Genomic DNA, 26,843 nt, shown 5'->3' with positions numbered 1-26,843 from the left:
AGGTTTTACCTATTTACGTTTTCTTAAGTTTACTTAGGCTACTGATATTTAATATTTAGGTAAACACTATTTAATAATGTTTTAGGTCATTTAATAATTCTGTTTGGGTAGTTGTACCTACCTGCTCCTACACTTACCGTTATAAGTAGGCATTTGTACCTATTGTATCATCTCAATCTCAATTTATCTATCATGTTGGTGAAATAGCTTTTGCTTCTTTCGCTTGTGAAGGTTTATATTGCAGGTTGTGTTTCTGGTTTGGTGGTTTCACCAACAAATACTACTCATCAGTTTTAGAAGATCTATTAGAGGAATTATCTTTCTTCTTGGATTTGCTCCTTCATTTAACTTCTCTTTCTACAATTCGAGCATTTTCTTTTAGGTTTACTAGGAGACTTAGACCTCTCCTTTTTGTGCATCTTATTTGCACCACCCTCCTTACCCTATCTAATTTAAAGCCAACCCTTAGAACATCACTAGAGGATTCAGCCATGGTTTTTTCCTGATCTCTTCACTTAACAAAACCACAAGAAGTTCTCCAATTTGTGGGTGAAGAACAATTACTATTGATTGTCATAATGAAGTTCTCCCATTAATGAAGTAAGGAACATAACAACAAAATGTACTTATCCTCTTCTTATGTTCTGACTCATATTGACACTAGTTAACTTAGAATTACTTTGAAGGCATCTAAATCATCATTTATCAAATCTCCCTCTTTCATCTTCATGGAATATAACTTTTTTTCATTAAGAGTTTGTACGCAAGGCTCTTGGACTTTTATAGGGTTCCTATGTATTTCCACAACAAATATGTAGAAGGCTCTTTGACATATTCATTAGTATAGAAATTGAAAGATATTGATGAATGGTACTTCTATCTTTCTTATACAATCATTGCAATCCTCATTAGAGATGCTTAATACTTATAGGTTTCATTGAAGAAGATACCACTGTTGGTAAATATCTGTCTATTAGGAGGTCTTCCACTTTCAACTTCCATAACTCAAAATTTCGACTATTAACTTTTAAATTGTTAGACCTTGATGTGTTCGCAATGAATTCAGCCACATGTGCTTTCTATCCTCACAAGATTCTTCAAAAGCTTTCACCGAAACAAGCTACATGTACTAAAACATTCACATTAGGATTTCACAATTGTTGACACCACAAAACACTTACGATTTTGACACCATATGATGTGGCCTTTTCCCAGACAACGTGCTCTAGTACCAAAATCTGAGACTTAATTCCTATTATAGTTGATTGGTAGATTGGGCGATTGGAACATACTAAAGTTATGTGATTAATTTTAATTATGTTTTTTGTATCAATCCAAATTAGAAACATTAAAGGAAGTACATAAAATGATATGCAAATCACAAGAACACATGAGAAGCAAGATTTAAATGGAGAACCCTTATAGGAAGAAACCAACTAGCAAAAGGACAATAACAATTTTATTATTTAGGAAAATTACATCCAACACAATAAATCTCCCTTGTAGAGTATTTTATGTTGGTGTGAATATGGTTTTGGACGTAGTAAAAGTCTTGTACCTAGTGATTTCACTAGTTCCTAGTGGGGACTTATTTACATGACTTAAGTTTACATATGTCCAAGGTGTCGTTTTTAGAAGTTGTTAGTTGTCAAGATAAGACTTAGCTGCCTATGTCATTCAATAGTTGATTGAGGTAATTGTCTTATTGTATAGGATTATGACACGTGTCAACATTTTGTCTAATCCTATCTCTCACATTACCTTTATAAGCAAGGCCCTCATTGTATATTTCATATTCAACCATTAATCAATCTTGCATTGTTGAAGCAAGCTATTCGTGCCATTCTCTCTTGTAGAAATTATTTTGGTCTTGCAGGGTTCTTGGACTGTTGAGGAGTCATCAGTCTGCTCTTACATTTTAATCTATAGAGAATGGCATAAAACCTCCAAACAAGTTTACTACACTTGCAGAGAACAACACATCAATCAACATTAGCCATCATAAGCCATTTCATCCATATAAACACTTCACCTAAGTGTTCTCATGGAATTCCAACTATCTAACTACCACACAAAATATCAATATGTTAACATTTGAATTTGCTTTTTTTAGTGCAACAAAAACCATAATAGATGTGTAGTAGAATCTCTATTACAAACCCAAAACTAATCTAAATGAGTACACCATATAGGTATCCGAAGATGTATAAGGATGAGATTGAGGAATTATTGGAGATGGGGCACATTAGACCCATCAAGATTACTTTTGCTTCAGCTGTAGTTTTGGTGAAGAAGGATGGTACAATGTGGATGTACATTGATTATAGGGTTCTAAACAAGAAGACAATAAAAAGTAGGTATCCTATTCCTAGGATTGATGATTTGCATGGTGCTTTTTACTTTTCAAAGATTTGTTTGAGGATAGCTTACCATCAGATCGGAATAAGGAAGGGAAGATATAGAGAAGATAGCTTTTTGATGCCATTTTGGTCACTTTGAATTTCTGGTGATGCCTTTTGATTTGTCTAATGCACTAGCCACCTCCTAGGTAGGATACTCCGTATTCTATTTTGTGTTCGAGGTGCATAAAAACACATCAATAGACATAAATGCACAACTTACCCCCCTTGACCTTGCAAAAGTTTGTACATGCCAGGAGGGGGTTGATCCCATACTTAGACAAATTTTCATGATTTTCACTCACCAAGGTCCTACACAATATAATCTTGCAATTCATGACCCTAAGGTGAGGTGCTTGCAGTTCCCGACACTCAGCAATACACACCTTCTCAACTTAGCAACTTAACAACTTTGCAACATCCCTCAATCCACACTCACAAAACACACCTTCTCTCACTAGCAAAGGCTAACAACTATGACTATCGCCAAGCTAACTAAAACACCTAAGCATAGCAAAAAGTAGGGGGTCCCCATTCACAATGGGGCGATGTGTGAAAACATCACAACAGTTTCTTTGGTCCAGAATGTTGTTTGTAGATGATGGCAAAATAGAGTATCAACTTTTGAGTTGTAATAGTAAAGTGCATTTATGGCGGCAGTGTGACTCTAGTCGGTGGATACAACAGATAAAATGGGATGTTGAGTTCATTTTGTTCACTTGCGAACTTGCTATTTTGTGTGCTCTTACTTGTGAGAAAGATTCCCTGTGCGATTAGTGCGATTGAAATGCATGTGTGTGAACCCTAGTTTCTATGCAGTCTGAGAAGTAAAGTAAGATGGCTACTTTGATCGTTGTCGACCTTGAGCTGGAACCAAGACTGATTTTCAAGCCCTATCCATATGTGGCAATGGTAAGAGATAAGGAAGGTGCATTCTTGTGGAAAAGGCTGCCCCTTTGCTATAAATTTCTTCAAACAGTCTATGAGGAATTTTGACAAACAATTGTCATGAATTCAATGTGTACTGAAATGTAGTAGTAATCTGATGTTTTGTTGATACCTGGTGCATTTGGTTAATTTTTGTAGCCTCGCAAGCATTCATTCATTCCAAAACTCATGCATGATATAACAGCAAGATTTCACAATAAATGCTAAGACAAGTAACCAGCTAGCTGGAAAAGTTTACTTCCAAACAACAGATTTGCACAGTCCACCTAAGAGTTCATCAAACTAAACTAACAATACAACTCCAGCCAATATGTCAATAAACTAGCTACAAATGCAATTCAAAGAACCTGGTTTATAGATGTCATTGAGTCATAACTTAGTCGCTTGCTGCACTAACACTGCAAACTGTATTCCACGACTTTCTTCCACACTATACAGGTCCAGGCTGGGTGAACTCAGTGCTACGAATGGTATTCAGCATTCAAATCTCCCTCAGTAAAGGCACTGATTCATGCCCAGCAAATAATGGCACTAATTCCTCATGCCATAGATGATGCCCAGCACTAAACGATTAGTTAGTAAACTGCAGAAAATGAAGTCTTCTGTACATTCTTCACAGTACGGACTGAGCTGTTGATGATGGAGTTACGTCCAGGACACAGAATACTTGCAGCAATCTGAGTGTGCCCCTTCACGGCCAGTCAAGGCAGGTGTACGGACAGCAAATGGTGTGCTATCACTGCACCACTGTAGTCTGAGCAAATGCCCCTTTCAAATACCATCTTCACTCAGCAAATTTGATGCTACAATACTCAACCCAATGGTCAAATCGGACTTGCATTGGGACTGTCTTCTAGACTACAAAGTACGGCTCCTTAACAGCATTTAAGGGACAGTTTTAAACCTGTAAGGCTTCCCTGGGACAGTCTTTTACCTGTACAGCACCCCTATCCTGCAATATATGGTTAGACTCCAACACAAGCAAACAACAAACAATACGGCCAGTATGGGAAGGATAAATTTCATCAATATGAACTCAAACTTGGTTCTTATCTTCTCAAATCGATCCTTCCCTAAATATTAGAAAAAAACTGGAAAATGCGATAGCTTATACCTTATTTTGTCTCCGTACAAATCTCCAGGCTGTATCTTTCAACAGTGTAGAGATTGTCAACCAAGAGGGATTTCGTCCTCCAAGCCCCAAAGATCTCCAAAATTTAATCCAGAAACACAAATTTCAAGAATACACAATTTCCAAGTTGTCCCAATCTACATTTAATGCTTTCATTTATAACTCTCATTTGGCTCATTTCCCAAGACACTGTGAATGTGGGATAAATAACTTCTTTTTAAAACATCACTTCAATCTAAGTGAATTAAGTGTACCTTTTAAAATAAAGTGACTTTATAAATAAATGTACTTTAATTTAATAGTCACTTTATAATTTTAAACTCCCTTTTTCTTTGAAAATGACCCTTTCAATAATATAATAATATTTTGACACTTAAGGTCACTATTTTATGTGCCCAAGATTTAAAAATTTTCGCCCTAGTTCCTATTGTGACCTTTTTCACACATCCCCATTGCAAATGGGGACCCTCTCCTTTCCTGCTTTCTAGGGTTTTTGTTAGTGTCCCATGGCCTTCCGCTTCAGTTTTGCTCAATTTTGTCAAGTTTTGAACTGTTTGAGTCTTAAGAATTGAAAGTCATTTTTTGCAAGCCAAGTGATAACAAAGTCCAGACATCATCAAAGTGTCCAGAAAGGCCAAAAGACGAAGAATGCAATTGATTTGAGCAAATTCAGACAACTTTCTATTTTTGGAAAATTTGCTTTTTCCTATTTTTTAGGAAGTTTCGTTTTTGGCATTTTTAGCTCGATCCCCGAGATGGCTATTTTTAGAAAGTTTTCCTTATTTGTTAGGGATGTCTGCTTTTTGCTTTTTCGGAGTGGGGACCTAGGGTTTGCACCAGTACCATTGACCTGCATCGATCGCAATCGAAAATTTTCAAGTTTTGAGCCAAAAAGCTAAGTTCGTATATTTTAGGGGTCATGGCGCTTTGGATGGGTTATCTGAATATGGGTTTCAAATATCATGTTAATCTGGCTAAAATTGATAGGTTATCAAATTTAAAGTTTTCCAAATATTTCTCTAAGTTTGGCTAATCGTGTTTTGTGTCTAATGTTATGTTAGGAACTCCAAAACTCCACCCCATGATGGAGACTCACAAAGTCCGCCCTATGGATGATGGAGATGGTGCAAGGAAGTCAACAAAGTCTGCCCTCCAAAGTACAAAGGCAATGGTCATGAACTCCGAAAAGTCTGCACTCCAAGGTGTACATGTAGGAGAAAGTCTGCCCAGGCAAAGTGGTGTGAACCCCAAAGTCTGCCCAGGATCAATCTCTCTAAACTCCGCCCTATGGATGATGGAGAAGGCCACAAAAGGTTCGCCCAAGGTGAACTTCAAGAAGTCCGCCCAAGGTACAAAGGCAATGGTCATGTTCTCCAAGTCCGCCCAAGGTGGACTTCAAGAAGTCCGCCCTATTTTGGGAAGAGAATCAACAAAGCCTGCCTTGGAAGAGTATGAAGTGGTGCCACAATGTTCACCAAGTCCGCCCTTGATCAATATGAAGTTTGTACCTCAAGCTTCACCAACTCCGCCCTACTCTTGATAGCATTGGAGCATGAGTAAGAAAGTCTGCCCTAGATGGAAAGGTTTTGAGGTGCATGAAATGAGCAAAGTCCGCCTTGATGTATGGTGCACAAACTCATGGAAGTCCGCCCAAGGTGATGGGTAATGGTGCATGAAACAAGTAAATTCCACCCAAAAGGATATCAGTTGGTGCCTAAGTATCTCAAACTCCGTCCAAGAAGTGACGGAAATAACAAGGTTAAAAGATTCTCAAGTCAAACAAAGCCCGCCCTCCTTGATGCAAGGAACTGAGCAAGTCCGCCCTCCATGGTTCTTAGATTTGGAGACTCACAAAGTCTGCCATGTGCAAGAAGAAAGATCAAAGAAAGTCCGCCTTGGGTAATGGTGCTTAAGTATCTCAAAGTCAGCCCAAGAAGTAAGGGAAATAACAAAGTTGAAGGATTCTCAAGTCAAGTAAAGTTTGCCCTCCTTCAAATCAAGGTGCATACATCAAACAAGCCTTCCTATGTGGTGCTTCATCTTCATAAAAGTCCGCCTAACCTTCATGGAGCTCAAGATTAGTAAAGTCTGCCATGAGTAAGGTGCATGCAATTAACAAAGTCCGCCTTGGAGGTGTTAAGAAGAAAGGTTCAATGCAAGGTAAAGTCCGTCATAGTCATGAAGAGAGCAATGTCCGCCCTATGCTTCAGATGAAAAGTTCCAAAGTAAGTTGAACTTTGCCGAGGGCAATGAGTGGAGTGCAAAGATCAATCCAAGTCCGCCTTGAGATAAGGAAAATATGGCCAAGTGTATCAAGTGGTGCACATTCTCCACCAAATCTGCCCAAGAATGATAATAAGGAAAGGCTCTTAAGTTTCTTCAAGTCCGCCTTTCCCCTACAAACTGAAGTGCAACAATTTAAGATAAGTCCGCCCAAGGGAGAGGGATACATGCTAAGTTTGAAGAAAAAGGAATGTTCTTGAGTGATGTTAGCAAGATTTGATGATAAAGTTTGAACTGAGACCAAATTAGAAGGTTTTTTCGAAGAAGAATATTGCAGATTTGGTTCAAATTGTGAACTGAAAATCAATTTAGAAAGTTGCATTGGAAAGACAAGATGGAGATTTCAGTAGTGTCAAGTCAACTAAAGACTGAGTTAGAAACATTCCTTACAGAATTGAAAGACCGAGGATGAATTAGAAACAAATTTTAGAGAGATTTTTGAACTTCAATACAAATGCAATTCATTCTTTCATTTTCTCACATGAAGTTCGAGTTTTGGATAGAAAAAGGAGAGAGTTTCAGAGAGATTTTGTGCAGGTCTGAGATTTTCAACAAGTTTACACGCAGATTGAAGGAGATTCTTGAAGAGCAAATTCACATATTTTTGAGATTCTGAAGGTGACAAGGGTATTCAAGGAAGATTTATTGAGTTTTCAACCTGGTTTTCAAATTTTGGATGGAGTTTTCAGGGACTTAGTCTGATTTTCACATATTTTTCCTGTATCCAAATCTGATTTTGACATTCACAAATTTTGGGACTAAGCTGCTCATTTTCAGAGCAATCAAAGACAAATTTCACTCCCAAACCTTCAAATCGGATTTTGTTTCAAGGATTTCTAAATTTTCTAAGTGTTCGCAGATTGTTGAAAGCTAAAAGTGTTGAGGAAGTGGAGAATCAAAGCACACTCTGCCATCAAACCTTCAAAGTTTACGCTCAAAATGAGGATTCTAATTTATTTTCTTTTGGTTTTGCAGGTTTTGGATGATGGCTGAACGCGATGAATGTCTGAAAAGCTGAACTTTAGATCAAATCAATTCGTATTTGTAAGGAGTTATCCAGAGCTTTTTACCCCTCCCCCCCGCACGACATAAATTGGCAGCTGAAGGCGGGATCATCGCAGAAAACACGAATGGAGTTTTCAAGCCAAATTCAGAATTGAAGACAAGTCCGCAAGCAAGGTTCATCCAAGCATAAAGATGGCCAAAATTTGGCTAAGTATGGGAAGAGCTTTTATGACAAAGGCCTAGAGGAATTCTTCTCCGAATTCAAGGCCCTTGAAAGAATCTCAAGGCATCAAGAAAGAAAAGTTCCCAGGCTTGGTGAAAACATAGAAAAGAATTTCGGACTTCTTGGGAAATTTCATCCATAATTCCAAACCTATTGGAGCAACTAGGACAACTTTTTGAAGGATTCATCTCTCGAAGAAATTAAAAAACAAGCTCCCAATCAGAGTCAGATGGTGACAAGAAGAATCGAATTTCCATACTGTTGTGACGTATTCACACATCGCCCCATTGCAAATGGGGACCCCCACTTTTTGGCTTTCTGGGGTTAGCCCTTTTGGTTTTGTTGTTAGTCGTTTTAGTGTCTTAGCCTTTGCATTGAAGGGATTGAGTCAGGTGGATCTCCTCAAGAGGTCAGATCAATTGAGTGATTAGGGGTTATTTAGATCATTCCTAGGGTGTTTTTTGTGTACTATCCGGTCGCACTTCAAGTTGCTAAATCAAACCTTGGTTGAATGCATAATGTCCTCCTAGGTCCCATCCCTTACATCAAGGACAAAGCGAATTTGCCTTAAGGAGTTTGGAATGTCATCCTGATCGTCAAATGTCCTAAAATTTGGCTGAGTTTGGAATGTCATCCTAATCCTCAAATGTCCTGAAATTTGGCTAAGTTTGGAATGTCATCCTGATCCTGAAATTTGATTAAGTCTGAAAAATTGAAGAATTCTCCAAAAACTAGATTTTGCATTATAACTCTTGGAGGTCCGAAACCACTCTCAAACATCCTGACAATATATATGGAATATAACTTAAAGTATAAGAAAGAAGAAAGAAGAAAGATATAAGGAAATGTCACGTAAATGTTATATTCCATATATGAATCCTGACGGAGAGACTAACATGTCAATTTTCGCTCTTGACCAATTGTTGATGTGTCTGAAATCGCATTGCTGCAAACTCCATACGACCAACACAAAATAGAATAAACCAGCTGAGTATCCTATCCTCTCTTGAGATAAGGAAGTCCCTAATGCTATTTTCTAAGTTTGATCAAAGGGGACAACCTCAAGGTTTCGTTTGTCAGGTCTTGACTGTGGGATTTCTTAGACTATTCTGTAATTGGTTATTCTGATTTCGCAGATAAGTGACCTCAGAGGAAAGCTTCTTCATTTGGTCAGTCAGCTCCCGAATTTCATCCTTCTCCTCTTGGGTTCTAGACGACATTGTAGTATTCTACAGATATATGGGCTGTTTAGGAGGGATCTGGGATATGGGTGGTCCTGGATGAAGCACTAGCTGATTGGTAGATTGCTGAGGCTGATATGCCAATTGCGGAATTGGATTCATAATAGGCGTTTGGTGAGCCAAAGCCTGGCTGATTTCTTGAACTTGATTAGGCATAGCGGTAGGTCCTAATTGCACCAATGGTCCGGCGATATTTTGGCCCGGTCCCTTATTGATCTCCATAGCCTTAGCATAGGCTTCAGTTAATGTGGTTAGTGCGGGGTGTGATTGTCGGACAAACATAGCTGTTAAATAGTCCAATGCTGAATAGTAGATTTCCCTCGCCGAAGCATCACTTACCACATACGGATCTTGCAATCGGGTAAAGGCTTTATGGAACCTGTTGTTGAAGGAACTGATTGGCTCATGTCCTTGTCTTTTGACTTCTACAAACTGCCTGTATAGCTCTGTCGGGGTTATAGGGATACCATACTTTCCCGTAAAAGTTGTTTTCAGCTTCTCCCAAGAGTCAATAGAAGATACCGGTAAATGGATAAACCAGTAAAATGCGTCTTCCCCCAATGAATAAGGGAAAAGTCTACATGCAACATCTGCATACTCAATCTATCTATTGCGTAACGCATCTTCAAATATTTTAATATGTTCTTCTGTTGTTCTATTCGGATCATTTGCATGAAAAATGGAACAAAACTTGTCCGAGCTCTTAGGCATATCATGGTAAGTTGGGAAAATGATGGGTGACAGATTGTCTACCAACCAAGTGGCACCATTTGGAGCAGGTGGATTGTGCGCCATCTGTGGCTGATTTACTTGAGTTTGATTAGGAACTGGAGTTGTAACTGTTGGAACTGTAAAAACTGTACTTGCTGGAATAGCAAACTGCTGATTTGTAGAGCTGGACTCACTGGGATCTGCAGCCCGGCGATAACTCCTGCGTGTGTAGAACTGAAATCCAACAAATCTTTCCCGCTCTGGGCTTGACCTTAGGACTCTTTCGAATCTCTTCGGAGAGAAAGATCCAATTCGTTCCAGCGTGAGTTGTTTTTAATGTCAAATCTGTTGGTGCGGTGCGGGAGCTAGATTAGCCTCTTCTTGATCTCTCTGATTCCGTGCGTTGATACGATCAACAATCTCCTGTTCTTCCTCAAGGATCATGCACATTTGGGACCAGTCTGGATAGTTTCTTTTTACTAACCAGGCCAAGCTATATAATTCAGTGATAAGGCTTTCTTGTTCGTTGCTGAAATTCAAATTTGGCTGTATCACTGGTTCGGGAGTTCTTTCTGGCTGAGGAGGATTAATGGGTAGACACATTGCTCACCATATCAGTGGAAAATTGTTGGATTTCCTTAAGAACTTGCTTGCGAAGGGCAGCAATCCTTTGTATTTCTAAATTTTCCCTGATCACAATCTCTATTTGCAAACCCTTTTCTTCTTCCTGATTAATAGTGCGACTTACTCGTCTGAAAAGAGGGTGATCTGCTTCTGATTTCCAAGCGAGGGGTCGTAACTAGTCTGCAATATACGACTGGTTCAGTCCTTGATCAGGCTGTTCAAGGGGAAGGTTGAGTGGGAATTCATGCAACAGTACCATACTGTATCATTTTTCGCTCTCCTAGCGCCGCTTCTGTTGCGCGCGGAGGAGGGTAAAAAAGCTATAGGGTTACTCTTTACAAATGTGGACTGATATGATGCGGATTTAGCTGTTTAGACATTCATCATGGCCCTCCTCCTAGCGCCAATTCTGTTGACGCGGAGGAGGGTAAAAAAAAAGCTGTAAGGTCACTCCTCGAAAATATAGACTGATATGACCTGGATTAAGCTATTTAGACATTCATCATATTAGCCCTCCTTCTAGCGCCAATTCTGTTTGCGCGCGGAGGAGGGTAAAAAAAAAGCTGTAAGGTCACTCCTCGAAAATATAGACTGATATGATCTGGATTAAGCTATTTAGACATTCATCATACTAGTCCTCCTCCTAGCGCCAATTCTGTTGACGTGTCTGAAATCGCATTGCTGCAAACTCCATACGGCCAACACAGAATAGAATAAACCAGCTGAGCATCATATCCTCTCTTGAGATAAGGAAGTCCCTAATGCTATTTTCTAAGTTTGATCAAAGGGGACAACCTCAAGGTTTCGTTTGTCAGGTATTGACTGCGGGATTTCTCAGTGGTTTGATGTGTTTATGCTGGAAACACAAGGGGCACTTACGGTGAGTTAGGTGATTTATAGATAAGTTCCTTGGAATCTTTATGATCTTTCTTATCAGATGATTTCGGATGAGTTGATACTGTTTTCAATGGGACTGCGGATTCTCTTGATAAAAAAGGGGGAAAAAGGAGGGAAGGATAGGGAGAGAGAGATACATGAAATACAAACTTTAACTAGGATAGCAGATTCAGTTAAATAGACGGACACCTCCAAATAACTAGACTAAGCATCACCAGCTACTTAAGCACAATGTTTGCATAAATCTAGTACAATCTTCAAAGGAAAATAGGATTTTCATGTTATCAAGTACAACGTTAGAACTTTTACATTCATAGTGAGTGTTCAATAACCGAACTGAGCATGAAAGGTTCAGATTAACCATGCAGAGAGAAAGGCAATCAGCCGTTCCCCAATGGTGTGAACTGTGAGGATTCTATCAGATGTTTGCTTGAAAATGCTATGTAAAGGAAATAAACATAATTGAAAAAATTTCTAAATTAATGAAGAAGGAGACCATGCACTCACAAGGAAACTTGAAACAGTTTTAACTTTGCATTAATTCCTGTAAATTTTGCCAGAGCTTTTGCAACAATCCAAGAACTTCTTACAAAATGAGGGAAAATCAGTCCCTTAAATAGGCTTCAAAAAAGGATGAATGGCCCAGATCCAATCTAAACAAGTGGCCCAGATTCATCCATAAAACATGGCTGCCCATACCCATAAATGGGAGGCAAATATCAACAACCACCCCAAAAGGAGCAATAACTACCCAAAAAGGTAATTATAGCAATTTCAGAAATAATCCAAAAAGGTGCAGTAATAAAGTTTTACATTTCAGTTGACTTGGGAGTCAAACATGACCTTTTGGTGCAAAAGTGCACTTTAAGATTTAGAGAGAAAAAAACACTTTAAAAATCACTTTTTCTATTTCAGTCTCACACTCCTCTTCTAGAAATTCATCTTCACCGTGTAAATATTCCTGCCACAGATCACGACCCGCCTTACGTTCCTCACGAACATATTCCTGGAACCTGATGCATAATTGGAATAGAAAATTGAATGGAGGCATAGGAGGATGACGAATTTTATATTGCATGCCTTCGAGATACTGGTCCGTGTGCTTTAAACCGTCCTTCCAGCTGGAGCGATTACGCTCAAAGCATAACATGTCTGAATGGAACTGACCAGCAAAACTTAAGTCCTTAGCGGAATAGGTAATCCTATCCATCCCCAATCTTTCCTCCCAGTCTGGCTGTATTACGTCATCGGACAAATCATTTTTCCATCCTGGAACCATTGATTGGAGGATTGTCTTACCGAGCTCTTGCATGCCTCTTAGAATTGCCTCGCATGCGTCATTTTCTTTGTCAATGATTTCTCTGGTGTCATTTTTCATGGTGATAGTCCAGTACCATTCCTTAAGAGTGTTGATACTATGAGGATCTAGGATGGCGGACAATGTAGGAATCTGCGCATGGGTCCAGAAAAGAGCTCTCATAAGGGGAAGGGTAGTGGCAGCCACTTCATGCATTTGGAGGGATTCCCTCTTTACCTCTAATAGCCGGACCAGGGTGGTCTCTCGATGGTGAGCCATCTCTTTTACTTCCTCGAGGATTTGCTCTCCTCTCCCCTTGATGCCTTGTATCCATTCCTTAACAGCCTTCGCAGTATCCCGTACTCCTTCAAATTCTGTTGTGGTCCTCTATGCTAATGCTGTCGGGGGAATATGGGATTCAGAAGCATTGTGCAATGGTCTCAGGAGCTGATTGATGTATCCCTCGGCCTGTTTAGCACGGGTTCGATACATATCCTTTTCACCTGTTACTTCCTCAAGTTGCCTGAGTATGTTCTGCACCGAGTCCTTGAATTCCTCTTTTTCTTGCTCCTTAGTGGCTCGTCCAATGGGGACAGTCGTGATGCTATAATCTGCCAGTGTAATCTAATCTGCTGGCTTGTCTACAGGCGGGGTGGCGATGTGAAGAGTGCGGTTCCTTTGCTCGTCTTTGGTCACTCTAGAATATGCTTTGGGCTTTGTGGCGATGTGAAGAGTGCGGTTCCTTTGCTTGTCTTTGGTCACTCTAGAATATGCCTTGGGCTTTTTCTTCCCCTTAGCTTTAGTTTGGTCTATGCGCGAGAGGATGTCCTCCAGATCAATAGGTGGTTTGGTGGTGGCCTTGCGCTGGGCTCTGGCAATCAACCATTCTTGAGGTACTGTCTGGGCTGATGATATGGTTAAGTTTGCATTCTGTTCTTTGATGTTTTCAGCCGACTCATCACAGATTCGCAGCTGTTCTGCTACTGGAGGGGTGGAAGAGGTGCCAAGTTCCTTGCTTGCAGCTGAATTTTCTCCCACTTCACTGAACAACTGTCTGGTATCCTCATGTGATGGTTGTCCTTCAGTCCTTTCAAGCTCGCGAGTCTCCTCTGTCCTTTGCTCTCCTTCAACAGTAGAGTCATCTTTGGTTGTATTGTGGAGCAACAACTCATGGCGGCTCTGTTGGGTGGGTTCATGCACTTCGATCCCTTGAATGGATGGAATCTCTCCTTCCTCTGTTCGGTTACCTGGTTCAGTTGATTCAATGGCTCTTAGCTCAGCTTCTAGCATGTCGGGCACAGGAGGATCATCAGCTTCAAACGCATCAATGTCACTCTGGGAAGGCGGAGCAGGTATATAATCTGATTCCACTACATCGTCGGACGAATTGGGGTCCTTTGACGATGAAGTGACCTCTGGTCTCCTTGTAGGAATCTTCTCCCTTCTTGTTCTCTTGGATGTCCGAGTCCCTCTGCAAGCCTTAGCCTTCTTTCTCTTCTCGGGTTTTTCAATTTCTTCTCTGGGTGCATTGGACGTTCCCTCATCTTCGGAGGACTGAGAATCAAAGCTACCCATTAGGTGGTAGGTGAACTGGACTCCTTCGTGAATTAGCCTCTCAATCTGTTGATGTAACCATTGATCTGTGTACCTTGCTGGGGCTGCCATGACTGCCTCAAAATCAGTGATCGGGTGCTGGGACCAATCAACGCCTGTTAAGAGATGCCTTACTGCCTCAAATTCTCGGACTTGGAGGCAATTCCCTGAATCTGTGAGTTGATTTGGGACCCGATGGTATTCAAAAAGCCGCATTTGCTGCACACTCAACCTAGAATATTCACGTCTCCGGACCTCGTAGTCATCAGAGCAATTTTTCCAATAGTCTTCAATTGATTCCTTTGCTCTGTACCGCCTGCCATAGGCTCTCTTCGCCAGATTATCGTGATCGAAATATTTTCATGGAAAATGGTCCTGTAGGCCATAAGAGGCCAGCTCTGCGAGGGATTCCTCTGCTAGGGTGGGAGTCTTTAGGTGGACATCCTGGTTGCCTATGATCATGGGGAACGCGAATCCAGCCTGCTTGCTCTCTCTGAGTAAGATGCCGGCCTGACGTGATTGTCTTGCGACCTCCATAAGAACTATTTTGTTGGTTGGGTACCGTGGAAGTCGGAGAGGGGCACCATCAAAGCCCGCTATTCGGATATAGGAGAACCTTGGGAACTGGATGAACGAGGCTCCATACCTCTGTACTAGAATAGTAGCTTGCTCTGAGAGCCTTATGTGTAATCCTCCCTGCATTAGCTTGACCAGGCGCATTGTGAAGGCATCATTGACGTGCTCATATTGGCCAACTGCATAAGTTGGGCTGCTCTTTTCCCTCTGAGCTATATCTTGGTAGTGCAGCTGCGGGTAACAATCATAGACCTTTACCTGACCAGGTCCATTCCCAATTTCACCTTTCATTATCAAACCTGGCAGCTCGACACTTACCAAATAAGAGGTCATAGTGAAGTATTTCTTTGTTTCGAGCTCTATCAGTTGAGTGTGGATGTTGTTGCTTATGATCTGGGCCCAGTCAAACTTAGACTTCCCAGCGAAGACTTGCTCTGTGAAATAAAACATCCACTCTTCAAAGTAGTTGGATTTAGGAAGTCCCATGACTTGGTTGAGTAATGTGACCATATCCCCATTCTCATTATGAAAATCACTTCTTGGGGTCTTTTTCCCAATTTTGGCTCTCAGAAGCCTTCTCTGCTTGTACCACTCTTCGTTGATTAGTGCTCTGCATCGGGCCAGATTCATATCATATGCCCCCTGTGCTTCATCTATAGTCGTGGTCCTAGGATTGTTTGGGAAGGGAATGTCGAATGCATCGCCAATGGCCTCGGGAGTAAAGTTGGCGAGAGTCATGTTCTCGAGGAGCACCAGTCTTGAATTTGGCTGATAATGCCGGGCAGCCTCTATTACTAACTCATAGTTTTGTACTGCTGGAGGAAATCCCGCCGCCTGGGCAATGCCACTTTCCACCATCTGTCTAGGCTTGCCATATGCGTTAGGAGAGAAGACCCGATTCCTGAAGTCCTGGATGTCAATATGGCCTAGGTCGGTATCACCGATATTGTCCCAGATGCTCTGAACTTTTGACTCCTTTAATCCTCCTCTTTGATACTGGTACTTCATCCTTTCAACTTTGTGTGGGAAATCTGATTTGGATGCTCGCTATGTCTCGGTTGTAGCGGGCGTCTTTGATGATTCTACCGCCGATTTAGGCATTTATCCTGCATAGTCGGATGCGGATTACGAGGCGATACAAAGAAGTAAGGCGGGTTAGATGGAGAATACTCCAACATTCAAGGATTAATTCAAAAATTTAGATTGGACATGGAGCGACATTTCTAGCCGAGAGCTTGATTGATTTTAAACCAAAGTATTCATGAAGCTTTTGATCGCGAATTTACACTTAACACTTTCTGGATTAATTTTCAACAGGGACAAAGCTCGAAAAATTAAAATTCCCCTAAGTTTGAAAATGCAATTTCTGGTTAAATCTTAGGAGCAAATTCTAAATTTTGACTGCTTTGCACAACGTTTTACAAGCGGAAAAAGATGCAAATTTCGAAAATTTAAGCACTTTAATCAGATTTTGCACAGACATCTATTTGATTTATAAGCATTTTAGATGATCAAGAGAGACGAAGCGTGCTTACTTGATGAGAGTGGATGGCGAGATTTTGCCCGACTTGCTGCGCAAAGACGAATGGATAGTTCTGCAAATTTTGAATTTCAACGGTTATCCTTCAATTCAAATTTTCGCAGTTGTTGTTTGAAAAGAATGTCATTTTTAAACGGTTTTTACCTTGGGCAATTGGTAATCCGAGCTTGAATATAGGAATGGTTTGTGTCAGTGTTTTACCTCGAATGCAATTTATATTCTCTGGCTTCCCCTTCAAAATCGAACGTGATCCTCCCTTACGCAAAATTCGGCAGTATGGAGGGGCTTTGCCAACTTCTAAACTTCACACTTCGTTCCCAAATCGCGAACTTCGGAGCTATGGCGCTGCAATCTTCGGAAGAATGGAGGGGTGTTCAAATTCGAATTCCTTATATTGCTTCTTCGCGTTCTTCCCTCAGCTTGCGATTTTGGCCCTATGGCGAATTTCGGAGCCTTAGCTCATTCTGCGATTTTTAAATAACTTCGGACTGCTTACGCTTTTTGGGATTTCGGGGGTTCTAATGCCTTTTGGCGAATATGGGAAGCATTTTCGAACCATGCGTCGCTTTTTGCAAACTTATGACAAACTTTGAACCATTTAACACTTTTGAATTTCGCGATTTTTAGACCCTTTTGGCGAATTTCAGAGCGCTTAGACGTTTTTGCGAATTGGAGATATTTTCGAAGCCCGGGGAGTTTTTGCAAGCTGAAAGGTAATTTTCAGACCATTTAACACTTTTCGCAACTTTGAAAAAACTTCGGACTATTAGCCCCTTTGCAATTTCGCGATTTTTAGACCCCTTTTGCAAATTGAAAGAATCTTGGACCTTAAGCCCAATTTTGCAAATTCGGAGTTTTAACGCTTTTCGCGAATTTCGGGGTTATAACGCCTTTTTGCGATTTTAGGACAAATTCGGACCTTAAGGCGTTTTTTACAACTTGTCCAGAATTTCAGACCTTTTAGCATGTTTTGCAAATTCATACAAAATTTCAAATTTCAGCCCTAGGGTCCGAAATTGGATGTCTTAAGTGAAATTCGGACCTCTGGGGGTTTTTTGCAACTTTTAAAGGCATTTTCGGACCTTAAGGCAGTTTTGGGAATTTTTTGAAATTTTGAAATTTTACCCCAGGGTCCGAAATTCAGCTCCCTGGGCGATTTTGGCAATGTTTTAACCTTGTGAAGTTTTTAAAATTTTGGCCTTTGGGTCCAAAATTCGGCCCATAAGGCAATTTTGGGAACTTAAGTGAAATTTCGGACCTTGGACTAGTTTTTGCAAGATTCTACAAATTTTGAAATTTCTCTCAATTTGGCTTGAAAGTCCAAAATTTTACTCCTAGAGCGATGTTGGCGATTTAAACTTTCTCCTCGAGAAGCGCGAGCTTGGGCACTTGGGCAAGTTTTGTTAACCTTGGCATTTTGGCCAGGAAATTCGCTCCTTAACCAGCAGGTGAAAATCATCCTTCATTCAAATCCCACAAACATCACAAAGACAAACCTTATGCAATCTATCTCATAGCTCCTGTGCAAAAAATGGCAACTTTGGGTCCTTGTGCGACCTTCAGACGTACTGTTCTTGCTTGGCGGGCTTCGCCAATTTCTATCACCTTACGCCTATTCAAGGTGATTTCACAATTTTGAACAAACTCTTGGCATTCGTGCCCAGGGGCTAGACTAGCCTGATGGATTTATCGGCTCTTTTCTTTGACATCATCACTTCACGGACCACTCGTGGACTTGCTCGAAAGGACGCGAGACACTCTGCACGAAACTCAATAGGGCGAAGACGAAAGGCTCAAAATAGGAAGGGGGACCTTGTTGGCGACAGGGAGTGTGTGCAACGCACAACACCCTTCCAAAGGGTCTAGAGCGAATTTCCTTATATCACCCTTCTTGGTCCTAATTTGCCTCATAAACCTTATCCCTATGGCGTGGTTGAGAGGGTGTTGAGGTGTGAAATGAAGTGAAGTGATGAAAAGTGAAGGATTTGAGCATAATTGCAAATTTCGCTCTTGACCCTTCCAAAGGGTCTAGAGCGAAATTCCTTTTAAGCTCCCGACCCTTCCAAAGGGTCCAAAGCAAAATTCCTAGCAAGACTCTATTTTGCCTAATGCACTAGGACCTTCTTTTAAGCTAAATAGATGGTGAATTGACTTGATTATGGTAAGAGGAGATTTGATAAGTCAAGTTTGAGGTGAGTTGAGAGGGAAAAAAGTGTGCATTGAGCCTGAAGACAAATTTCGCTCTTGACCCTTCCAAAGGGTCCAAAGCGAAATTTCTTAAACACCTATTTTCTCCTTGTTTGAGGCCAAATATTAGTTCCTAAGGCATGGTTGAGAGAAGATGGATATATACTTGCCTAAAGAAGTGAACGGAAGTAAAGGCAATGATGGATTTGAGGTCAAAAGACAAAATTCGCTCCTGACCCTTCCAAAGGGTCTAGAGCGAAATCCTTAGGAGGACTCCTTATTTCATCTAATGCACCCAAAAAGATCTTGTTTTAGGCCAAATTGATGGCGAATTCACTTGATGATGATAGAGGAAAATTTGAAAAGAAGAAGAATGGTGTCAAAATGCAAATTTCGCTCCTGACCCTTCCAAAGGGTCCAGAGCGAAATTTCCTAAAAACTATATTTTGCTCCTTGTTGGGATCAAGATCTTGATTCCTAAGGCATTGTTGGGAGAGAATTGTTAATTCTTGCCTTGAGAAGTGATTTGGAGCAAAGGAAATGATAGAATTGAGGCTAAATCACAAATTTCGCTCCTGACTTTTCCAAAGGGTCCAGAGTGAATTTTCTTGAAACCTCTTTTGCTCCCAATTTTGTGTCAAGCCTAGCGTTGATTGAGGTGGATTGAACTTAGAAGCATCCTTAGGCATGCATTTGAGTGAGTTGTGGTGACAAAATGTGAAGAATTTATCCAAAAATGCCAATTTCACTCCTGACCCTTCCAAAGGGTCCAGAGCGAATTTCATTATTGGTCTTGTCCTTGGCCAAGGCCCAAAGCAAAATCCTTCTTTTTGGCCTTTTTGGGGGTCAAATCGATGATGTCTTCAGGAGAGAGGGATTGAAAGGTCAAGTCTAAGACAAGGCTAAGTGAAAAGGAGTATGGATTGAGCTTAGAGGATCAAATTCGCTCCTGACCCTTCCAAAGGTACATGAGCGAATTCTTTCAGAATCTACATCTCACCTCCATTTTGGGTAGAATCCTTGGTTCAAAAACTTTTCATAAGGAAGAATGACATCATCCAAGCCTTAAGGACCTATAATCATGGTTTGAGCTAGTAGAAATGAGTAAACTTGATGAGTTTGAACACAAATGTCAAATTCGCTCTTGACCCTCTCTAAGGTACAGAAGCAAATTTCTTCTAAAGTGTGTCTTTTCCTCCTAGCTTCAAGGGAAATTGATTCAAATGCATTCTTGTTGATGATTTAAGATAAGAAATGCCATGTTAGGATAAATATATTATGTGTACTTAATCATCTTTTGGTTTGTTTTGCAGATCAACAAGACCGGGCTAGAAGGAAGAATAGACAACGACGACCTATTCAAGTTCCATCATCATCGAGGACACTTCAAATGCATGAGAGAGGACTCAAGGTGCTTCAAAGTTGGAGGACTTCAAGTGTTCAAGGAGTTGCACATGATAGACCAGGCTATCCTCAAGGACCTCATTTTGCCATATGGAGAAACCGCATGATATCAGAAGAAAGATCTTATAAACATTTCAAGGCGAAGTAAGCTACTAGAGGAGTGACTTGATCGTGAAGGGGCTTTATCAAACATAGGTGAGCCAAGGTAAGATACATCATTCATCTAGTACATCAAGGACGATGGAGGATAGACCAAGGTCATCACAGAGCAAGTACCAGACAAGGTGGCATCCCAGTCACTGTTCCTCCAGTCAGATAAGTCCACATCAGCATGTCCAGATTCAATGTACTTGACTCACCAATGATGACGCGAACTTCAAGGCACATACCCTTGCTTCCTATTGGTCCACACTCATGAATGCAATTTTGTCATTGGCTAAAGGAGTTTGTTGTACCAAACCCTAATTTAGGGTTTTCATCTTGTAATCCTAGCCATTGATTGTAAATCAATTAGAGCCATTGAATTGTAAAGAGCTCTCTATATAAAGCTCTGGCTCTTCATTTTGTAGGGGTTAATAGTTGGTTAATAGAGGTTAGAATAGCTAATAGTCAGTAAAATAGAATAGCAATTAGAATAGAATAGGATGAGAAGGCAAGAAATTGTTGCCTTGATTCTAAATGAACTCCATTTTCATTGAAGTTGTGGTGAAGTGTGTTGTTTCTTTGCAATACACATGCTTTTTGTTGATTGTAATTAGGGAATGGCGGATTCCAATTGCCTTGGGCAACATTGGAATCTGCCCAAAGGGCTGGCCCCTTTCTCCAACGTGTAGGGCTGGGCCCTAAACCCCACGGCACCACTTAAACTTGCTCACGCCACACTCAACGTGCTCCCCCAAAATAGGGCCGACCCTATCAAGGCTAAAAAGGAAAAGTAATAAATAAATAATTAATAAAGCAAGCCAACATGACTAAAGTCATTGCTCACCATATAAATAAAGAACAACTTCACATTATCATTCACCAATTCATCATTCCATGCGAATTATACCTCTGCCTAAAATGCGAAGTTTGAAGAAGTAATATTGGTGATTTGTATCCGTCATAAAAGGGCGCTAATATCAAGAGCAAATACCATTGCAAGGAGGGGGAACTATTCTACAAATACCATTACTTGGAGGGCGAACTATTCCAAATTCAAACAGCTAGGGTTGCAGTCCAATTTCAGGCAAAGGGGTAGACTTAAGATACAATAAAGTGCTGACCTAGGGTGTGGATCTGATTGCCGATTACTGTGTTAAATGGGGCAGGCTTGAGACTTACAAAAGTGCAGACTTGTTGAAGACCTTATCAGCCCTATGTGCAATCATCTTCAAGTACTAAAGATAAGTGTTGTAATCTTTATATGAATATAATCCATAATCAGATCTGAGGATCTTTTCTGGCTGGGTTTTTCCTCCTAGGAGGTTTTCCCAGGGTAACCATGTCTTGTTCTTACTTTGTTGATTTCTATGTGATGCCTAAACCTAGAAAACTCTAAATCTTGCATCTAATCAATTTAGTTAGAAACTAAAATCTGTTTTCTAAGTTTATATTAATCTGAAAGTGCTAAAAGTTAACAGTTTCTTGTTGAATCTTCATTTTAGATGGTAAATAATTAGATCGAGTGAAGTTATTGAATGCACTCGCGTGGAATACGTCTAGTCCAAACCACTAGCCTCTTGCTGATTGTAAATGCGTCTTGCGTGGTAAACTGGCATAGAATGAGCTTAATCTCAAGTCGTTACGCGTCTATTGTTCATGCATTAACTTGAACGGTGATCAGTGTCAGATGGTGTAGGATTTGAATATATTTGAAGCACCCCTTAGAAGATCGCAGTGAGTTGGTGTCAGATTGTTCAACTTGATGGTGAGACCCAATCTAGTAGGACTCCACCTAGTCGTTCATCTATCTTCTGACATTTTAGGTCTTAAATTAGATTCTCCAAACCCTGTATCTTTTGTCATTTCTTTATCTTCTAGCCAGTAGTTAGGACTTGAGTTCCAGCAAATCAAACGCTCATGCATTCAAATGTAAGTCCCCTTGTGATTCCAACATAATCACATCAGACCAAAAGAGATTATCCACACGTAGAGACCCTACATACCAGAACCTTGGAGTCTTCTCAAATGATCTTTAGGCGAAATCTTCAACATTCGGGGAAACTTTGTTCAAGAGAGGATAAGATACCTTGGTATTTTATTCTGTGTTCGCATGTGCATAAAAAACACATCAACACATACTTAGGCGATTTCTTCACATAAATTGGAGAATTCAGAAAAGACATCCAACACATTGAGGTGGCACCTCATCATCTTCCAACCAATCAGATTGTTCCAAGTCAGCATGTCCATGTTCAATGAACCTGATTTATCCAGAAGCTTCTAGAAGGGCACACTTCACAATGCAACAACCTTCTATTTTCATTGTTGGTTCATATTTAGCAAGAAGGACAAGTGTCCCCAAATGTAATTTTCGCATTGGTCGAGGGGTAGTTAGTTTTGGGAAACCCTAATTAGGGTTTTATCTTTCAATCTGGGCCCTTGATCACTGTTTGATCTCCGTCGTTCATTGTTTTCTGGAAACTATTTAAGGCTACCTCCTCTCATTTGGAGAATATGTAAGGTTTTTGATATATTGTTCCGTGAAGGTCATTTTTCAAATAATACATTGCATGTGCGCTTTCTCTTAAGGCTTTGTAAGATTAGCATGGTTTCAATTTCCTCAACACATTAGTTAGAAGTTAATTTAGATTTGCTTTCAAAGTTGTTAGACTTGAATGAAGGATTTGATAAGTATTAATTAATGGTGTATCTCCGCTCATACTTTTGGTGAACAGATGATTTCCATTTCACTGTGTAAACTTAGTTTGAGCTTATCCTCAGTGTATGCCAAAACTTCGATCATAAGCACAACTCATTGAAGATTGCACCCGCTTTGTGTAGTTGTCCTTAGTTTGGTGAAGCAAAGCGTGGTTTCCCAAGAACACCCAGTTAATACCGTCTCCATAATTTGTAGGTTTAGATCAGCTTTCTTAACCCTATCCCCTTTTCCCCTTTTTGAAAGTCTAATTCCCAGAAGAATCCAAAAATAGAAAAGAGAAAGATGCTGAAATTGATAAATCTATTTAAGTCCAGAAGATTGAAAGACATTCGTAAACGTAATTTCCTCTTGAGATTTTCAGCATACACTACCCAAGTAGCTATCTCACTAAAGTCGCTTGTTCGCACATATAGACCTTGGAATCAACAGTGATTTTTCAGGAGAGGATAGAATACCTTTGGGTATCTTATTATAATGTTTGGTAGATGATAAAATGTACACCAATAGTTCCAACGAGCTAGAACACTAAGGTTGGAATTTAATATTTTAATTAAATTTAAGCAACCTTAGCAAAATAATTAAAATAACTCATTAATGCACCAAATTTGCGAAAATTTGTTAGAAAACATTGGAATCAAGTTCCGATCGCAGCGGAGTGATCCTGATGACGAATAATAGAAAACGAGGCTGATCGAGTGACTTACTTAAAATAGATAGCTTCTCCAAGATTCTTGGAGACCAATCCAAAGGCTAGAAATCACTTCGAAAAGTGGCGTATAACTCCAGAAAACCAACTGAGCTCACTGGAAACATCAGATTATTCATCTAAACAAGCTGACGTGAACCCAGAGTGTCAGTTGTTAAACCTTGCTAGAGAACCTGAAAAATTGGGGACATAACATCTTGTGGGTGCTAATCGACTATGTTTACACCGAAGATGTAAGGGCATACATTCATACCGACATAGAAGAGGTGAGTCATTCTAAGTCGTATTACATTTGGGACAAGCTTACTAAGAGTAATTTGGTGACTTTCAAAGATGAGTATAAGAACATTCCGACATTAGGGGTAAATAGTTGTAAAGAGTTCCTTGATTTCACCTATGAGACAGTGTGGGTAAGAATAATTTTGAGCTGAATTCATGGAGATGTCATGTATCTGGATAAATCCCACAAGATTACAAAAGAGGCCATTAGGGCATTAACTTGTTTGTGCATGAACGAGACGGTTTCAGTTTAGAAGTTGGTAGAGAACTGACATTGTTGCTACCCTATTTGGGTTGAGGTTAGATGGAAGAGCGACGATTGTTGAAGATATAAAAGATCTATGAGTGAATTATGTGACTAAGTGTTTACCCTACAAAGTTTATTAACAAAACCGAGAGGGTTCAGACACCGCGACAACAATTTATACAGCACATCAAATGGTGGTTTCCGGTTAAAGATTTGACATCTGTGAGCTTTTGAGACAATAGCTAGTTGAGGACTTGAAGAAAACAAAGAAAAGTAAGTGTGCGTTCAAACTTCAGGAGGTGTTTAGAGTGATATTGGATGGGGTTTGTCATAGAGCATTGGAAATTGTGCCATTTCCAAATTTTCAGAATTGGACTTGACTGAATTGTTGTTGATAAGTATTAATTATCAAATTAACAACTGTTATTTGCCAATCATCCTTTGCTAGGCAAGGCATTTCCCTGGTATGCTTGTTAATTTTAATTATTGGAAAAGAATTGTGGGTTTGTGTAATAAATACAAATTTAGTGTTTTAAGTTATTTCAATTTATTTTCAAGCATTTATGTGCAATCAATATATATCAAAACATAAAAAAATAGAAAAAAAAGAGAGAAAAATCAGAAAATTAAATATCCATAGAGGGGTGGGATATTTCAAAATGCCACACAATCTCCTTCAACCCTTTGTGCGATTCTTACAAACAAAACCCACAATTTGAATGAAAACAATTGTGAGATTAATCACTTGTGTAATTTTTCAGAAAACCTTGCATGATTTTCAAGAAAATCCCTTGTGATTTTATACTATTTGATATATGAATCCTTTTGTCTCTTTACTATGCTACATTGGCAATTCCTTGATCCGTCTCTATTGGTAGCAGCCCCTAGGTTTTCATGCTCTTACATATTTCGTAGCTTTAGTTGAGCTCTATAAACATATTATGAAAATTGACCACACAAAGATTACCAAGATATTCATTAATAAAATAAGCAGGATTTTTTTTTATATAGGTTTGCAATAAAAGGTGACAAGCCACTTTAAGAATGTGGGATGAAAAGAATTAACTAAACAAGCATAAAGAATACCCTAAATTTTGAACAACTTAATTAAAGCTTACAACTAAAAGCTAATTAACCATTACTAAATAAAAATTACTTTATTAATGTCTATGGGACTACACTCATGCCAAGGCTGAAACCATATCCAGAAATGGATTTTTAGTCATCCACAAAATTTGCCCCATCTGAATATGCTAATGCACATAGCCTAAGATCTTTGCATTTATTGCACAACATACCAAAGTCAAGTGCCCCTTTCATACCACAAATGGTTTTCCCTTTAACCAACTTGCACTTGTCCCCTACCCAACTCTTTCATTGGAAGATATAGACTCTCAAAAGCCTATGTACCCACTATCCCTTAGTGCAAGGCATTCCATTTTTTATACCTAATACTTTTTTATTGTAGGACATTCAAACACACTTGCCTATAGGACACACCTTATTTGATACCATTCCCTCTCATCTCTCTTTGTAAGTGTAGGAATTTCTCCCTTGGAAGATATACTCTCAAAAGCCTCTGTACCCACTATCCCTTAGTGCAAGGCATTCCATTTTTTATACCTAATACTTTTTTATTGTAGGACATTCAAACACACTTGCCTATAGGACACACCTTATTTGATACCATTCTCTCTCATTTCTCTTTGTAAATGTAGGAGTTTCTCCCTTGCAACAAATCTTCTAGAGTGTCACAAGACACAATGTACTATGCTAAACCTCGCTTTGATGTCATTTGATGCAGTCTAGGTAAGGGGGAGGGGGGTCCACTTAGAAACCACCTAAACCTAGAAGCAACACATTTGCAACAATAGCACATCCCGAGTGGAATCAAAACACAGTTATCATTAAATTTTCTAAAATCTGCCTTCAAGGCTTACAACAGGGTAAAAGAACATAAACTAGTTACACACAAAAATTGGCAAATGGGATGATCTATGCCTTGCAAGGCTGAAATCTCCTCAATTATGACTTTCCATTTTTTCTGTATGCTCTCTCTCTCTCTCTCTCTCTCCGAGCTAATGTTTTGAGGGTAGCTTTTGGAGCCTGGTCTGTTTTCTCCTCTCTTGTTACCCCTATCTCTCTTTTCTGGTGCCTTTACTTCTTATTTCTTTGGACAGAAATTGTGCCTTAAATTGTGCCAGAAATATGTTAATGCACATAGCCTACAAATTCTGTTTTTCCACAATTTAAGGCACAATTTCTGTCCAAGGCTTGTCTTCCTGTTCTTTTGCATATTCTCGTGCCCATTCAAGGGTTTGGATTAGGCTTATTGGCCTTAAACTCCACATGGTTGATTGGATAAATTCGAATCATCAAACTAATCGTACACTTCAAAAATGACTCTGGTTTCTTGATAGACCATTATGTCAATTGGTTGATGTTTGTAACTGCCAATTTGCTTTATTTCAAACAAATTTAAAAGTAGCTTTTATGTATACCAAAGTGTCTACATTGAACCAAAAAAAACACGAGATTCATAATGATAGCATAGAGACATAAAATGAGTTGATTTGGACAAAAGGCATTACTGGCTGTCCTGTGGAGTTAACACCATCATCAGTCATCATTGCAAGTAGTCATTTTTGTTTTGTTGCTAAAGTTGTATATTTTGCCAAAGTTGTTGAA

The 26,843-nt window shown here is 39.7% G+C and overlaps 1 protein-coding gene across 6 annotated transcripts in view; it reads left to right on the top strand.

The window, feature by feature from the left end:
- The window catches only part of LOC131855790 (magnesium/proton exchanger-like), a 209,879-nt gene that overhangs the window by 75,348 nt on the left and 107,688 nt on the right, over nt 1-26,843 (top strand). The gene's annotated exons all lie outside the window — the stretch shown is intronic.

Source organism: Cryptomeria japonica, chromosome 7 (genome assembly GCF_030272615.1).
Source record: "Cryptomeria japonica chromosome 7, Sugi_1.0, whole genome shotgun sequence".
NCBI classification, from domain to species: domain Eukaryota; kingdom Viridiplantae; phylum Streptophyta; class Pinopsida; order Cupressales; family Cupressaceae; genus Cryptomeria; species Cryptomeria japonica.
The sequence above is the reverse complement of the archived record's forward strand: the minus strand, read 5'-3'. Positions and strand labels throughout refer to the sequence as shown.